General features: G+C 49.7%; 1 protein-coding gene across 3 annotated transcripts in view; it reads left to right on the plus strand.

Moving 5' to 3' along the window:
• Nucleotides 1-154: 154 nt before the first annotated feature.
• The window catches only part of PPFIBP2 (PTPRF interacting protein, binding protein 2 (liprin beta 2)), a 130,106-nt gene continuing 116,753 nt past the window's right edge, over nt 155-13,507 (plus strand). For 2 of the 3 annotated variants that reach the window (XM_014545818.1, XM_005873934.2), the window contains exon 1: nt 155-343. The gene's annotated coding sequence lies outside the window, so the exon portion shown is untranslated. The remainder of the gene's footprint in view (nt 344-13,507) is intronic. The other variant, XM_014545819.1, reaches the window with a different exon arrangement.

Below are 13,507 nucleotides of genomic sequence, written 5' to 3' on the forward strand. Positions count from 1 at the left end.
GCAGGGGCGGGGTGACCAGGCCGGTCCCTAGGGAACCCGAACCTGTGGAGGAAGGTCCTTCGGTTCGCAGCGGTGCGGGAGAGGGCGGGGGAGTGGCTGGAGGGCGGTCCCAGGGGAAGAAAGGCGGGGGAAGCGGGCGCCTCGGGATGAGCCTCCGTGGGTCCCCGCCCCCGTCACGTGGGCTCCAGACCCGGCCGTTGCCGGCCAGTCCGCTGGTGGGTCGGTCAGTTGGTCGGTGGGTCAGTGACCTGCAGCTCGGCTCTCAGCTCTCATGTTCGGAGGTGGGAAGGACACGGGAGCGGCCCGCACACCTGAGCCGCCCGGAGAGGAGTCCCGCACCCAGGTCAGTGGGTTCTCTCCACGCCCCCAGGCCCGCTGCAGACCCCGCAGGGGCATTGCCTGGGACCCTGAGTCCCCGATCCTAGAACCACCCGCGGAGTGGAGGCCAGGGGCAGGATGGCGTCAGAGCGTGTCCCAAGCGCGAGGACGGGGACCCTCTTCCCCTTCTCTGGCCGGAAGGCTGGGAGGACGGTATAACTCCGGTGGATTTGCTCCGAGCCTGCACCCTGCTCTGCCCGGGACTAGGGACAGTCTGCGCCCCTACAGGTGCTAGGATGTCCCTGGAGGTGCGCTGGGTGGTCGCCCCTTCAGGGCTGTGTGGTATGTCAGCTCTGCTCGGTCCGCTGGAGCAGCAGCGTAACCTTGAGAGCCCAAGGTGGTCGGGAAGTTTATGGTCTGTTTGCCCAAGTAAATCTGTGTGGCAGAACGTGTGTCCGAATGCTAAGCTTTGGCTGAGACCAGCTCTATACTGTAATTGCAAGAATGCAACAGGCTTTTGAACCGTTCGAGACACTGCCTCCCACTAGACAGCAGGAAGGGGGTGGTCCTACAGGAAAGTGGGCTCCTCCTCTCCCTCCTGACATCCCCACTCCAGACCCCAGTTTTCCCTCAGATAAAAATAAAGTTATATAGTTACAGACCAGAACTTTTCAAAGTTTGGGTGGGATCGAAACAGGCATTCTGGTCGTTTTTTAATTATTAAAAAAAATGCAGACTATTATATTTTTACATTTACAGCAGCTGGGTATTTGGTATAGATCCGTCTTCCTTTCCAGTTTGGGTCTACTTCTGTCTTTCTCTTCATCTCTCTCCTTCCTCTCCCAGTTCCTTAATTGATTATAATACAAACCTGAAGTGTTTCCAAATGTTATTGCATTTTGTGAAGTAAAATGCCCAATGACAGAAAGGTAATTGGCTGTAAAAATAATGAATTCATCTTCAGCATGTTCAGTCTTTGGTTTTTACTTGTATATGGAAAACACATAATGTTATTTGATTTAGAGATTATGTTTCTCTTTGGGGCTTAAGAGAGGCAGCCCATTTGTATTCTGCTTAAATTCATCTTTAAATGACTTTGAAGTGGGTGATAATTTAACACATTATTATTATTTATTTGAGATTTGAGGATGTGCCAGTTGCTAGCTTATTGCTACTGGGGAGACAAACAGTACCATGGTCACTTCTTTACTGGGGTCGCTGTAGCAAGTGTGCTAACCTCCCAGATTACTTACCCAGTGCGTGAGGTATGAGCAAAGAGTGGTGGGAATTCCTATCTTTTTCATCTGAGCAGGGAAAATCTGGGATAATGTCAAGAAAGGGGTGTCATGTAATGGACCTCGAAGAATGTTTCCTGAGTTTCTCCAGGCAGAGGTGGGCAGCGTGTGACCTGGGCTGTGGGAGCTGTGTAGCAGGCAAGCACCAGCTAGCCCTGAGAAGTGGCAAGTTGTCCAACTGGGCCCCTATGGGGTGGTAGGCAATAAAGTTGACAAGGATGAAAAACATGGTCCCAGCAGGTGGTGAAGTCTGGACTTTGTCTGAAAGCATGGAAGCCAATAATGGGCCTGAAGCAGGGGAAGGATGGATGTTTCTGTGAGCTTACAGTCAGGGGCCTTTGCCCTACTCTCCCAGCTTCCCAAACCCTAATCTGATGTGGAGAAAACCCAGTAAATGTTGGTATTGTGGGATGAGTGGCCAGGCCACACTTGAGAGCAGTGCTCTTCAACTGTAACAAGCTTAAGAATCGCCTGGGGATCTTGTTCAAATGCCGATTCTGATCTCTAGGTCAAGGGTGTGACCTGACATTCTGCATTTCTAACCTGTTCCTAGGTTGTGAGAGCTTTTCACTATCTATAACCAGGATTTAGAGCTGTAGTTTGCAAGCCTGGCTATGCCTCAGAATCGCCTAGGGGAGCTTTTAAACTATTCCTATTAAGTATGTTTGGGATATTTTTAACCAAGTTTCCCCAGGTGATGCTGATTTTCCCAGGTGAAGGCTGGGTGGGACCGGCTGTGGTGGACTCTTGGCGATGCTGTGGGAAGCAGTGACTAGGGGGCAAAGACACTGGGGGTGGAGGCCCCAGATAGGACCTTAGAAAGTCAATTAGGATAGAAGTGATGAGGCCTTATATTTGGTGTGAGATAGTGGGGCACTGAGGCAGGAGGGACTCTAGAGAGAGAATCTATAAGACAGGGGGCTAGGGAGTAAGCCCTGTTAGTCTCTTGAACTGACTGCACAGGCCAAGGGAGGAGGGAAGAGTGATTCTGAAAGAATTCAGCTTTGGCCAGACCCGTGTAGCTCAGTGGTTGAGCGTTGACCTATGAACAAGGAGGTTACAGTTTGATTTCTGGTCAGGGCACATGCCCAGGTTGTGGGCTCCACCCGCTGTGGGGGGCGTGCAGGAGGCAGCTAATCAATGATTCTCTCTCATCGTTGATGCTTCTATCTCTCCCTTTCCCTTCCTCTCTGAAATCAATACAAAAAAATATCTTTTTTATAAAAGAGAGAGAATCCAGCTTTGGAGGAGGGATGGCAATACTATAACATTTGGGGTAAGATTTGAAGTTATTTTTTACTGGGCCATTAGAAAACTGTTTTCCTGAAATAGAAATCTGTTCATGACACTTCCCTGCTTAAAATCCTCTGGTGGAGTCCCTATTGCAAAATATGAGAAGGAAGGGCTAATGTGAACACACTAGGAGGCATTTATTAAGCTCCCAGACGGGGCACCCCCATTCAAGAGGTGACACTCGGGGGGAAAGTAAAGTGACACTGTCACCACTTGGTGTGGGCACCACCAGGCTGAAACATTTGGCAGCTTTGTGTTTTCCTGAGTCACTATTTTTTCCTGCTTCCTCCTTTTTCAGAACAGTTCCACTTTGTGTTTCCTGGCATCATTCTTTGGCTTCAATACTTGATGGTACCCTGAAAGCCAGGTCTGGTTCGACCTTGTGGATCTTCAGGAGATCCCTTCCTGTCTCTCAGGCACCAGGTAAATAATCTTCTGGGAGGTGCTGTCCAAGAGCATCTGTTTAGCTTTAGACCCAGGTGGCCCCAAGAGTTCCAGGGGGCTGCCAACGCTCAGCTTTGTTTTCAGGAAATGTGTGATACCTGTTTCGTGCTTCTAGGTAATTCTTACTTTGGTGCTCCTTGGTAATTCTTACTTTCATTTCCTTTCTCTGTCACATACACTGTTCTGCACACTGATAACTGAGCATTCGTTGTGCACGATGCTTTGAATCGCCATGTTTCCTGTTGTATGGTAATCTTGGCCTCTGTAACACACCTGTAGAAAGAAAGTCTAGACACAGATGGAATAAGATTGCCTCTTTGAAAGGAGAAAGTATAACATCTTTGTATGGCATTTAGGGCTCTGCAGAGGCTGATGATAATTTAGCTCCCCAGCTGCATCTCCACTGTCCCCCATCTATCCTTTGTGCCTCTCTGCCTTTGCAAATATTACTTCCTCTTCCTGGAAGGCCCTTTGGTCTCTGCTCTGCCAGATGAACTAACTCTTATTAATCCTTCATATTAATGTAGATCAAACTCTTGAAACACCTCTCCTTCCCCCACCCCCACGTCATGTTTACTCTGCTCTCTAATACTGCATATGTATAGCATCAAATACAGATCTCTGTTGCAGTACTTAGGCACCTCATTTGCATATCTCTAGCCACACACCCTGCAAACTCAGAGCTGCTCTAGGGCTGCATCAGCCCTGCTGTGCAGCCTACACATGGCAGATGTTCAGGAAGAGTTGGTGACAGGCGGGAGCCTTGAGCTAGCTGGTTTTGCAATGTTTGCCTCAGTAAAGGGTTAAGGGCAGGTTATTTTGTGTAGGAGATGAGGGAGGGAATAAGACCAGAACATGAAAGACTGGGACAAGCCCAATGAGGGGTGGCCCACATGGCTAGAGTCACAGGGTGAGGTGGAGAGGGGACATCAGGAGAGGTGGGGCTATAGCCTGAGGCTGTGGATAGATCATAGAAGGCCTTGAAAGTTGAAGCAAAAGAATTTAAATTTTATCCCAATGACATTGAAGGCCTTTGAATAAGGAAAAGGCATGTGAAAGCTGTGCTTTGAGAAGGATTCAGGGTGGGGAAGGGCAGATTGGAGGGAGAGGGGAACTTCTTGTGAGAATGCACTGTTGGACTAACCCGCTGAAGTAGATTAAGACCTAAATCAAGGGAATGGCAGTAGCGATGGAGAAGAGGAAACAGAAGTGGGTGAGCTTGCCAAGAAATCCTTCAGGATTTGGTGACTGATTGGATTTGAGGGAGGGAGAAAAGAGTCAAATTGGACACTGACATTTTGTGCTAGTTTGCTGGGAAAAGAAGGAGGCAATTGTTAGCAGCATGAAAGCTTGGAGGGACATAGAGGAGGAAAGGCAAATGAGGGTGGCTGAGTCTCTGGAATCAGGAGGGAGCCATGGGTAGTTTCTTGCATTGCCCCTTATATTTTTACTCTGGAGAATGGTGAAGCCCAGAAGAAGGCTCGGCTGCTGGTGACAGAACCCGAGCCTCCTGGTCCTCTGGCCTTGGGCTCTTGCCTTTGGAGCACAGTGGGTTTGGCCAGAGAGAAGTTGCCAGAAGGTCCAGATGGAGATTCCATTAAGCAGTGAAAAATGGGAAAGACCAGGTTTGGGTGAATTCGGCCTTCAGGACAGCTAAGGCTGGAGTCTTATAGGCCAAGGACTCAGAGGGGAAGTGTCTGCTGGCAGCCAGTGCCAGGGTGGGTGTGAAGGCTCATGAGTCCTCCTTTTTGTCCTGTGGCCTGGCTGTACGTGGGCTGATGGGAAGTGGGGAGAGCTTTTATGGTCTCAGCACTCATACTTGTTAGTGCTCAGTGTGGAAGCATGTGTACTAAATCGTTTTTCTGGGACAGCACCCACCAATCTGTCAATTCTATGGAAAAATGTATTCCAAGATCCAAACACCTTTTTTTTTTTTTCTAGAAAAACTTTAGGGACACATCCAGTCAGTCATGAGAAGTTGCCTGTGTAGTGTTGGAGTGGGGTCCATGGCAGGGGGGAGCCTATCTGGGGAAAGGCAACCAGCCCTGAGGACCTCCTCTACGCAGGGGCCTGGTGGAGGGCCAGGATCAGGGATCCAGATGACTGGTGGAGGGCCAAGGCTGTCAGATGAGGAGAGGACCTTATCTAGAATCTGTCCTGCTGCCCAGAGACTCAGTGGCCTGAGGCTGGATTTCCTCCCCGCTTACCCCTCCCTTCCACACCTCTCTGCCCAGCCCTGCTCCTCAGCCTCCAGCATCCTAGGATAGAGCCCTGCCTTTGCCAGGGCACAGTGTTCACCTCGGTTTGATAAGGCAGAGGTGGATTAATGCATTTAGATGAAAACATTTAGATTATTGCCGGACATGTGGTGATTGCCAAATAAAAACAAAGACACGATAAATGCTGGGATTTGACTTTGAGCAAAAACTTGTTCTCTTTTCAACTATGTAACTAGGTCTGGCAAGTTTCCGCTTCATCTTGTTTTGAGTTTTTCTTTTTTCTTTCTTTCTTTTTTTTTTCACTAAGACCAGAATGTATCTCACGAGCCTGCTCACCCATACTAAAGTATCAGGGATAGCCATAGAGTACAGACTGGAGATCTGGGTTGCCCATGGCTCAGGAAGGACTTATGCAGCAGAGAGTGGATGGAGAGGCTACTAACAAGTCTCCAGGAAGACTTCGTTAACCCAGGTGAAGCTACGGGGAATTGACCGGATCCTGGCCTCCCCCCTGGCCTCCAGCTGCTTCGATGTTCCCAGGTGGCTCTGATTTGGGTACACAGGCACACCTGGTTTTGTTGAGCTTTGCTTTGTTGTGGTTCACAGATGTTGCGTTTTTGAAGGCAGACCCTTTGCCATCAAAAAGGTTACGACTAGCTTTAGTGCAATACTCCATTGCGATGGCTTGGAACCAAACCCACCTGTGTCTGTTTCCTGCTTGAGGACAGGCATAGGGAAGGAGGAGCTCCAAATCTCAGGGTGGCTGTGCCTGCTTGGAGAGTGCCAGTGCCTGCTGGCCGCCGTGAGTGTGTTTTAGTAGCGTAGTCGGAACTCCTGCTCTGACTCCTGAGTAAAGGCATAAATCTATAGTGACTTGTGAGCACGGATGGAATGTGCCAGTCAGATGTAGCTGGGCCTCTCAGCTGGGCAGGCACTACTGTGGCCTGGGGAGCCACTCCTGTGACTGTTCTGGGGTGTCCCAAGAGGTCTTAGCAAAATCCTCCTACCTGCTTCTGGCAGATAGGTCCAGGGAGCCCTGCCAGAAGGAGTCTTGGTTTGACAACCTGTGTGTGTGTGTGTGTGTGTGTGTGTGTGTGTTATGTAGGAGCCAAGTGGTGTGTTGTAGGGATTAAGCTGCAGCTCATTCTAGGAAGACTGCAGATGGGTTACCTTTATTCCCTGCATGCATATGTGGCAATGCCTTTCTCTTCAGGGGCAAATTTCCTTCCCCCAACACAAGACCTCCTTTCCCCTGAATCAGAGAGGTTTTCGCATGAATAGCTAGCTCCAGCTGGACTGCTCCATGGAGACAACAGAGGTGCAGACAGGCCCCTCGGAAAGCTGCCTCCAGAGGGAAGGATGGGGTGGGGCTTGGGCTTTGGTGGACTTTACAAAGGGTTTGCCTCATGAGATAGTAGTGTGATTCCCATTGTATGGAAGGGAAACAGGTGTCAGGGAAGTAAAGTCATTTTTTAAAGGTCCCAGAATGTTAGACTTAATTTATTGTCCAATCAGGGACGCTTTTGAGAGTGAAAGGAGGTGGACATATACTGAATTGGATGGGATCCTGGAATGACAGGAGTGTCCCAGGCACACTGGAATGTGTGGTATCAAACTCCACATTCAGTGAGGAACCAGGACAGGTAAGGGGAGGTCGGACTGGTGAGAATGGATTGCAGTAGGGGGAGGGGTGAAGTTAGAACTTGAATTCGGGTGGGTAAGGCAGATTCTTCTAATTTAACCGTTTGCTAAAGCAAAGGAATGGTTCTTGACTCTGACACCTGACCTTGGGTAGATGTCATGAAAAAGTTTTATTACATAAGTTCTTCCTGCGACCAGCCAAGACATCTGGTTCTGTGATGTGAGGCTGCTCACCCGGTAACAACAACCGCCACCCTGCATGTCCATCTAGGTTTTCTCTGGGCCGGCTCATTGGAACTCACAATGCCTCCGCTGGGATTATTGTCCTGCTCTGGAGAGAAGGAATCTGACTCCTCTTGTCCCCCCATGCCCCCACTTCCAGCGTGGCAGGCAGCAGCTTTTCTCCACCGTGAGGACTTGGCCTTCCTAGTCTCTGAGAACCCTGATAGCTCTAGAGCAGGGGTGGGAACCTTTTTTCTTTATTTCTTTTTTAAAATATATATTTATTGACTTCAGAGAGGAAGGGAGAGGGAGAGAGACAGAAACATCAATGATGAGAGAGAACCATTGATTGGCTGCCTCCTGCACGTCCCTCACTGGGGATCGAGCCCACAACCCGGGCATGTGCCCTTGACTGGAATTGAACTCAGGACCCTTCAGTCCACAGGCCAACGTTCTATCCACTGTCTATCCACTGAGCAAAACCAGCTAGGGCAGGAACCTTTTTTCTGCCAAGGGCTATTTGAATATTTATAACATCATTCACTTAATATAAATTTATGCTGCTATGAAAAAGTTCCTAGATTTATTGAATTTCCAGTCCCACCTGTGGTTGCCTTGGCAGGGCCAGACCAAATGATTTCGAGGGCCTTATATGACCCGTGGGCCTGACATTCCTACCCCTGCTCTAGAGCATGGACTTCGAATCAGAGAGGCCTCCATTTAAATCCCAACTCTACACATACCTGCTATTGCTACTTTAAGCACGTCTCTACCTCTCTGAGCTTTAAGTTCCTCATCTGTCCAATGGGAACAGGCCTATTTTATTTGGTTTTGTTAACGATTAAATGAGATAATGCACAGAAAATGTTGGCTATAGTGCTTGGCATGTCTTACATAGTCAATAAGTGGTATTATTATTATTCATGCTGTTCTCAGGAAGCCTGGGAAAAATGCTTTGTCAAGTGGAATGATTTGTATCATCCAGACCTAAGCTTATAACTGAGATTTCAGGGCGGAGTAGCATTCTCTGGGCCCTCAGGTGTGACTCAAAGGACAGCCATGGTGGACATGAGCAGGAAATCCAGGAGGCAAAAGTGCATGGCGGGGTGGGGAACAGCTTGGTTTCACATGGCCGGTCACCAAAGTTCAGCACAAGGGCAGCAAACAGAGTTCAGAGCCCACGCCAGCTCAATGAGATGTGGCAGGGGTAAGTGCAAAGTCCTGCCTTTAGGCTCCCAAATCAATTAGTGTGAGTACCCTACCTGACCATGTGGAAAAGCCCATGTAAACTGGCTCAGCCTGGCTGCGTTACTGGAAGTCCTGGGTTTATATCTTGTTAGGGTCTCATTTCCCTTTCCCCGCACTGACCAAGACTGGCCACACCTGGAGGTAGTACCCTGGACAGCACACTTTGGGAGCAGGTAGGGGAGGGACCTTAAATGCTGGAGTCCCTGCCCTGTAAGCTTGGGAAGGACCTGGGAACAGACAGGTAGACACCAGGCTGTGACTGCGATTTCATTCAGGTGGGTCAGGGAGCTACCATATTCTGTGTTGCTCAGAGGGCAGAGTTGAGGGTCCGTGGTGGTGATGGTCAAGGGTATAAAAGAGGAAGTAGGTTTGAGATGATGTAAGAAATTCCGAATAACTCAAGCGTATCCCTAGGGCCAGGCAGCTGTCTTAAGCAGTATTGACTAGAGCAGTGATGGCGAACCTTTTGAGCTCGGCGTGTCAGCATTTTGAAAAACCCTAACTTAACTCTGGTGCCGTGTCACATAGAGAATTTTTTTGATATTTGCAACCATAGTAAAACAAAGACTTATATTTTTGATATTTATTTTATATATTTAAATGCCATTTAACAAAGAAAAATCAACCAAAAAAATGAGTTCGCGTGTCACCTCTGACACGCGTGTCATAGGTTCGCCATCACTGGACTAGAGGGAAGTTTGTGAAATACCAGGGGAGGCAGAGTTTGCTGAAAGGTTAAAGTGCTGCAGGATTTGGGGGGTGGGGGTTGTAATTGATGGCTTCTGAGCAGAGATGATTTGCAGCAACTGTAGGGCGGAATGAGGGTGGGAGGCAGGGAAAGGGAAGCCATAAAGCTGTGCAGAAGCTGCTCTGTCTTGAGTCACAGGCTTAGTCCCGCTTGGGACCAGGGGTTGGGAGAGAGGAAAGGCTCTTTGTGGGCTGAAACTGAGGCTGTGATCCCAAACAAGTGATTGTACTGCGTGTCTTCTCTGCTGATACCCACCTTCGTCCAACCACCTGACTGGGGAATGAAGGTTCTTACAGACTCCCCCACCTTGAAGATTTTGAGAGCACCGCATCCTGGTACCCAGAGAACTAGGGCCATGTGGTCTGGGCCACTGGGCTCACAGCATCCAAGACACTGGGGATTCTGACTGTCTGCAGCCCGGGCCACAGAGCAAGCTTCCCACACCAAGAGGAGGTGGGAAGGGCTGTGGGCAGCAGGGCCTTATTCACATGGGCTGAGGTTTTGGGTGGGGTGCATGGATGGAGGATGCAGAGTGCTGTGGTTAAGCAACGTGGATGTCTGAGGGGCAGGCTATCCTGTCCTGGGTGGCAGGGAAGGGAGCCAGGGAAGGCAGTGGGAAGGGAGGCTATGGAAGCCCTAAGGTCAGAATAGGCCCACTGCATCTAGGGAAATGCTCACCCTTCTAGGAGCAGAGGTACTCTAAAGTCAATAGATTTGTAACCTTGTTTATTATTTCAGTCACCAAATGATTTTTGATCATATCTGTGCTGAATACTGTGATGGTGGGAACATGAGAGGAATGAAACATGTCCCCTGCCTGGATGAAATTTAAGGACTGTACCCCTTACTCAAAACAGGCAGTAATAACTGCAGAGGAAACACAGCAAATATTGGGGCATCAGGTGGCTTTTGATATGTATCTTGAAGGAAAGACAGGACCAGAGACATCCCTTTCTATGGGGGTGAAGGGCATTTCTAGCAGAGGGAGCAGTGATGCCCAGGGAAAGGCGTGGGGGTGGTAAATTATGGGGCATGTGTGGAAAACAGCCAGTGGTTTGGTTTGGCTGGAACTGAGGAGTAAGTGAGGTTACATAGGGAGTCAGGGACTGAAGTGTTCGTCTATTAAGTGCTCCCCATGCATCAAGCACCGAGCACAGAGCCTCTCAGGGCTTTAACCGAGGAGGAAACTGACTCTGGATAAGTGACTTTCCCATGGTTTCTTATTTGGTGATAATTTTGGCACAGTCTACCCGGTCCCTAACCCTCATTCTTTCTACCCTATGTAGCCACCATGCTGGGAGTCCAGATTATTTAGTTTTAAGTTTGCTGTGAAGATTGGCTCTTCATGTGGAGGCAGGAAGATGGTTGGTGTGCATGTGTCAGACAACATTAATCTTGGAGAAGCATTTGGTGGACATGGCCAGATTGTTATGATGCACACCCGGCCCCAATAAATATATGTGTATACATATATATGTGTGTTTAGGACGTAAATCTTGACTATAGTAGGAAGTTGCATTGTTGCTCATGGCATCATGGAAACTGTTACTCTCCAAGTACTGTAGGCAATTGCTGATTTCCTGGCGGAATTCCTCTATTTTCTTTCCCATTCAAGAAAGTATATTAGAATGGGGCAAGAAAATCAGGAGTCTTCTCTAATTTATAAAAAAAGATTCTTGGCTTTAGCTACTTTATCATTAGTAACAAGTTACAACCCACCTCACCTGTTGGGGACCCCAGGGTGTCAGCCATGGAGGGATGGTAAGCAAGATGGTACTGTGGAGTGGGTGGGAAGGGTGAGGTGAGGGATGGGAGTCAGAGTAACCTGGGCAGTGACCCAAGCGGGGCTGTGGGGGTGGAGAGGAGCGGTCGGCACAGTTCCCCAAGCATTTGCTGGGAGCCTGCCCGTGCAGGGGTGTGGAGTGGGTGCTGGGATACCTATGTGAAAGGAAAGTATTGTTTTTACAGTGACATGTTCAGGCTCTGAGCAAGTGGGTGCTGGTGGTGGCCACCTGCTGAAGTTGGGTTTCTTTCTGATCTTGTACCCTTAGAGCCAGCCCATTCTTATTGTTGAACAGGTCTGCCCAGGGCCCCATCCTCTGTCCAGCCTTGATCATCATGAACTCTGCTCACTGTCCCTAAGCTGGGTGCCTGGGGAGACTGGCAGCATGACTGAGGAGCAGGCTGTAAGAGCCTGGTGCCCAACCTTCCTGGCAGACACTAGAGAGAGACGGTGTGTCACTCTGCTAGAGAGAGATAGGAAGCTCAGAGCTTGTGCACAGTGGTTGTCCCCCCAGATCTGCCTAATTGGGAAGCCAGCTGCAAGGGATTTGGCAACTTCTCAAAATCATATATTTTCCCGGGATCTCAACATTTAGGCCCTGATAAGGGGTCTTGGTCTTGGCTAAATCCACCTGCTGGAATAGTGCAGTTAGGGCCCTGTTCTCCGAGAGAGGAGGGGCCCATGTTGCTTATTTACTGGCCAGGCCCTGAGTGGGTCCTTGACTGTCTTCTCTCTCCTAACCCTCTGACCAGCCCTGTGTGAGGCAGGTGCTCTTATCTCCATTACATAGTAACCTGAGAGGTTAATATGTATTATCCAAGGTCAAACACTAACCCAGCTCCAAGTAGTAGAGCCAGGATTTAGACCCAAGTCGGTCGACTCCAAAGCTTGGACTCTTTCCACTGCATCCTGCTCCTCTCCTCCTGCAGGGGACTGAATGAGAAAGGAGTCAGAAGGCTTGGGGTGGACTGGGCTGGGTGTGGGGACTCTGGTATCAGTACTGCCTTCCCCTCCTGTGGCTCTTTTGAATCACACAGATGTTTCCACCTTTCACTTGAAGTGTGAGGAACTATGGGAGTTCTCCTATGGGAAAATAATGGCCCAGCTTTATGGACAAAAAGAGGTGAGAAAAGGAAGAGAGGCCCCCAGGAGATTTGGCAGAGGTTTTCATCCTCTGGGGTCAGGCTGACAGACTTCCAGGAGCAAGAGCTCTGGGCCCCCCAGGGAGGGGAGACCTGGAGCAGTGTTATCACCCAGCCAGCCTCTCTTTGATCTGCAGGAGTTTGTGTACAAATGGGGGATTCCTGGGTCACTTTTCCTGGGAAAGTCCCTCAACCTCTCTCTGGCCTAAGTGCTCTTAGGGGAGGGAAGTGATCCCAGGTGGCAAGTGTCTTATGACTGGTGAGCTGAGGGTAGGGGCCCAGCCCTGCTGCCCCTCCCTCCCCCAGCATACACTGGAGTTGTTGACTTGGCTTGAAGAGAAGAGGGCTGGGCCCAGGGCTCTTGGCTCCTTGAATGCAGTTTGACAGCTGGTCATGTCGAGGGGCCCTGGGGTTTCGCCCTTGCAGCTGCCAAGTCTGGCCTTGCTAAGTGATCTTGCTTCCCAGGTACAACTGCCTCAGAGCTGACTTACAAAGAAAATACAGGACTCTCAGGAATTGGCCTTACCTGGGTGTTAGGGTTTGAAGATGTGAAGCAAGGTCTCCCTAAGCTAAGAGGAACGGGCACCCGTGGATGAGAACAGAGGCCCACGGCTCTGGGGAGGATTGTACCTTCTTCCGATGGTCTCGCCGAGTGTTCAAGATCACGGGGCATGTGTTAGCTTGCTGGGAATGCCGTAACAAAGTACCACAGCCTGGCTGGATTAAAGAACAGAAAATTATTTTCTTACAAGTCTGAAGGCTAGAAATCCAAGATCAAGGTGTTGGCAGGTTTGGTTCTTTTCTGAGGCCCTTCTCCTTGGCTTCTCGATGGCCATCTACTCCCTGTGCCTACCCAAAGTCTTTCCTCTGTACCCATCTGTGTCCTTATGAGGACAGAAGTCATATTGGATTAGGGCCCACCCTAATGACCTCATTTTCACTTAATTACCCCTTTAAAAATCTTATTTCTAAACTAGAGGCCCAGTGCACGAATTCATGCACAGGTGGGGTCCAGCCGGCCCAGCCCCAATCAGGGTGGATCTGGGCCAGGCCTGTCGGGAGGAAGAGATGGTGGGAGGTTGGCTAGCAGGTCATCTGGGGGAAGGGGCCACAGGCGATTGGGGTGGGGGGTGATGGGGGTGTGGCCAGCCGTG

Source organism: Myotis brandtii, unplaced genomic scaffold (genome assembly GCF_000412655.1).
Source record: "Myotis brandtii unplaced genomic scaffold, ASM41265v1 scaffold422, whole genome shotgun sequence".
NCBI classification, from domain to species: domain Eukaryota; kingdom Metazoa; phylum Chordata; class Mammalia; order Chiroptera; family Vespertilionidae; genus Myotis; species Myotis brandtii.